This window comes from Pteropus alecto, unplaced genomic scaffold (genome assembly GCF_000325575.1).
Source record: "Pteropus alecto unplaced genomic scaffold, ASM32557v1 scaffold43, whole genome shotgun sequence".
In the NCBI taxonomy this organism is placed as follows: Eukaryota; Metazoa; Chordata; class Mammalia; order Chiroptera; family Pteropodidae; genus Pteropus; species Pteropus alecto.
The window spans coordinates 9031699-9035541 of record NW_006435764.1 but is presented as its reverse complement, the minus strand read 5'-3'; the positions used below and the strand labels follow the sequence as shown (position 1 = coordinate 9035541).

The following is a 3843-nucleotide window of genomic DNA, read 5'->3' as shown; positions in this document are numbered from 1 at the left end:
TAAAATGTACAGTGGTGGTTTGCGACTTAGCCAACAAAAATACAGTTACATTTGAATTTCAGAGACACAATGATTATGTGCTTGTTATATTCCATGCAATATCTGGACATACTTATATTAAAAATATATTTATCATAAACCAGAAAGGGCTTCCGATCTGCCCACCGCCAACTTCCCCACCAAAAGCTGTCCCGAGTCCTGGTTATCGTTAAACCAGCTGGAACTAGCCGAAATCGAGGATTTCTTTGGCGGAGAGGGGGTCCGGGCTATCGCCATCCCGCGGAGTCCTGGCCCACCCCGGGTCCTAGCGGGAGGTGGGGGCGATGCAGCCGGAGGCCCCGACGTGAACTCAGGAACAGGAAAGAAGAGGGAGATCTGGGAGGATCTGGAAGAAAGTGAGGGGCGCTCAATGCGTGGGGAGAGCGGGGTCTCACCTAGACCCAAGACCAGGGAGAGAATACTGACGGTACACTGAGCGTTTAAACGGAACAACATAAACCCCTTCTCGATTTCCAGTTTTCTCCCACCCGAAGAAGGGGAAAGGGTGGGCCAATCAACCCACCTGTGTCAGCTCCAAGCACCTGCCCAACCACGTGCGAGTAGGAATGCCCACAAGAAGCGGGCCTGGGTTTTTGTCACAGGGGGGCAGATATTGTCCATTGAGAGGAAGGCCATGCTGGCGGCAGCCAAAACTGCTGCCGAAACCCGGGATCGAACCAGGGACCTTTAGATCTTCAGTCTAACGCTCTCCCAACTGAGCTATTTCGGCGACCACGGCGCGCCCCTTTTTTCTCCGTGTATCTGTAATGACTTAATATTTGTTTCATTATAACAAGTCTGCATAAAGGTTCAGCTAAAGGTAGGTATTGAATAAATATTACGGAGGTGATGAGACAAGACCTCTGTTTATAAGCTAGAAGTCATAACTTACTTTTCTCAGTAGTTTTTTTTTTTTTTTTAAACTGCCTTGCAATCTGCTTTTCTCATTTGAAAATAAGCCATGGACATCTTGTCAGTGATGTCGACCTATTTCATTGTTTTTAACCCGCGCACAGGATTGGATTGTATGGATATTTAATCCAATTCCTGATGAGGGACTCTTTGACTTTCCCTCCTTAGTGTTCATTATTAAACACAATATTGCAACGACCATCCTTTTGTATTTGTTTTTCTTGCGAGAAGGCAGATTTTCCAAGGTCAAAAGATATGAACATTTTGAAATTTTCAGATATTGTTAAATTGGACTCCAGAAGTGTTTGGAAGAGGACCGCAAGGCCATTTGTAAAGGCTGCAAATGTGGACTTTCAATGTTACTTCTAGAGGAGGTATACATAGTCATTGGATCTGTATGTCAAAAAGCATTGATTTGCTAAACCTAAATATTTAAAATATACCTCAATTTTTGTAATTCTGGCATGTTAAAGTACACAGACATGGTCAAGAAGTGGAATCGGCTCAGGCCTCTCTCCGACTTTGAGAAGCAAGCTCTGCTTTAATAATATCCCCCAATATGTTGATTTTCTTCCACCTCCCCCCGTTTTACGATTTCGCATCCTTGTTGTTCATGTATGTATAATGTCACTAGTCCTAACCTTAACTGAATAAGAATCTCTGCAGATGGGGCTCAGGATTGTGTTTTTTAAAGCTGACCCGATGATTTTAATGTGCAACTTCTCTTTGCATCCCATTCGTCAGTTCTCGCAAAACTGTCACCATTACACATAGACCTGTTTTAAAGTGCTTACTCAACCTCGCCACAGGCACCTCCAACTCAGAATGTCCAGAAATGTGCCCATCTTTCTCTCTAAACGTGTTTATCTTACTACCACCTTCGATCTAAGCTTCCCAAGCCAGAAAAATACAAATTCCTTCCTTTCACCCTCTGCTCTTCACCCGTAATTGTACCCAGATGCTGGTCATTCCAGTTCAGTAATTCTGGAATCCCTCCACTTTGCTTTATTCTCAAATCTTTCCCAAACTCTTGATTTTACTATCTATAAATCATTTTCCACACTGGAAACCATCATCCTACTTAAAAATCCTTCACTGGCTCCCTAGCTGAAAACCAAAACTAAGGCTTCTTTATATGGTGTATAAAGACTTCCTTCCCCCATTCGGGTTTTACCTCTTTCCAGAACCTTATCAGTGCTCTCTCCTTGACCCTGAATCCTAATCATTCACACTCAGGATGCGTTCCTTGACTTTGCTCTTCATCTTTGTCCGTGTTGCATTTTTGATTCTGCCCTTCCCAACGCCTATTAAACCCGCAACTCTCAACTTAGATACTTTCTCTTAAATTCTAGAAATCTCTGACATGTCTATCCACTCCTTCCTATTCCCTATAGGCTAGTTGCCCCTCTTAGAGTGCTTTCACACCACTTGCCAAACTGGATTGTAATTGCCTGTTTATCTGAGCTCTTTCTTGCCATTTGCATCCCTAAGGTGTTACATAGGGGCTGGAGGAAACGTTCAATGAATGAATGAAGACATTTCTAGCCCTATCTCAGGGCCAACTTATTCTTTACTAACTTCTAAAATCACCTGGTCAAACTCAGATGAGATCTCTGTGAGGCTATATATAGATTCTGAGCTCTTTAGTTATTGTCTTTAAAGATGCCTCATTTGGCCGCCCTGCCTCCTTTCCCTGAGGGATGAATGTGAACCAGAAGAGCACTCTGCTTGATAAGATAGTAGAGAGGAAGCCCTAGAATACAACCACAGATTATTTTGAGCTTTGGAAGAGAAAGCCACGAAAAGTCTTAGAATGCTTCCCACAGGGCAGGACTGAGTAGTGGGCAAAAGCTTTATAAACTGATAGAAGCAAGCTCTAAATTTTGATAACAATCTTAGAATTTCACAAGGTATACACCTGCCAGTCAATAAATCCCAAAGGTTTTTCTGTCTCCTTTTAGTACTTAACTATGTTGTAGGTTGTTTTTCATTTACCTTGCTGAAAGCAGAGCAGACCCTTGAAATGTACAGCTTAAACATTTTTGTGGAACTTCAGAGGCCCTCTGACAATTGTCATAATTTATAATTTTGCTGAGTCATAATTTTGAATCATGAGTGTGGTAGATCCCTCAGGATCCACATCCCAACCCATCATGTCACAGTGGCCTATGAAAAGACTAAAGGGGGGATTATTAAAATGTTTTCAGGTGCAAAGTGGTATTCAAAGATTGCAGGATGCAGCTCTCACCACCCACAAGGGGCTACTGCAATGGTTATTAGTTTGTCAGAAAAAAAAAAAAAAAAGTTGTTGAAACTTAACACCAAGCCCAGCAATGGGCATCAGGCAAGTGCTTTGAACAGATAGTGGCTTTCCCAAGAACCAGGCTAGAAAACCAGTCCCTGACCACACAGCTAATTCTGTGGACATGAGCGCCCTCATAAACCGAGGCGCGTGGAAGCTGAACTTCGAGAATGCCCTTTCCTTCCAGCAGACCCACAAAACTGTGCTCCCCACATTAATAAGCCCCTGGAAACAGAAATGTGCATTTCTGCACGATGTGGTATAATCCAGGAGGAAACCATTTAACTACCAGTTGCCTTCCGACCCAGTTTCTCCCAGAACACAAGGTTGTAGGGGTCACAAACTCCGGGGTTAAATAAACCTGGCTTTGAATTCCAACCATGTGACTAACCAACCCATCAACTGTGTGACCTTAAGTGGATTTAAGTCAAGTTAGCCATTTCAGTGCCTTTCTTCATACTCAACATGGCGATTGTTAACAACTACCTCTTAGAACTGTTTAAGTGTAAGCCAGTGTCCAGAGTCCCCATCTCAGCGCCCAGGACGCAGAAGCAGGTGATGTATAACTGTGCTTGATTGTGTGGATTGTG

General features: G+C 43.2%; 1 non-coding gene across 1 annotated transcript; it reads right to left on the bottom strand.

Annotated features, from left to right (window-relative positions):
• Positions 1-696: 696 nt before the first annotated feature.
• Positions 697-769, bottom strand: TRNAF-GAA. Its single transcript has one exon. It is a non-coding gene; the product is annotated as a tRNA-Phe (tRNA).
• Positions 770-3843: the final 3074 nt, after the last annotated feature.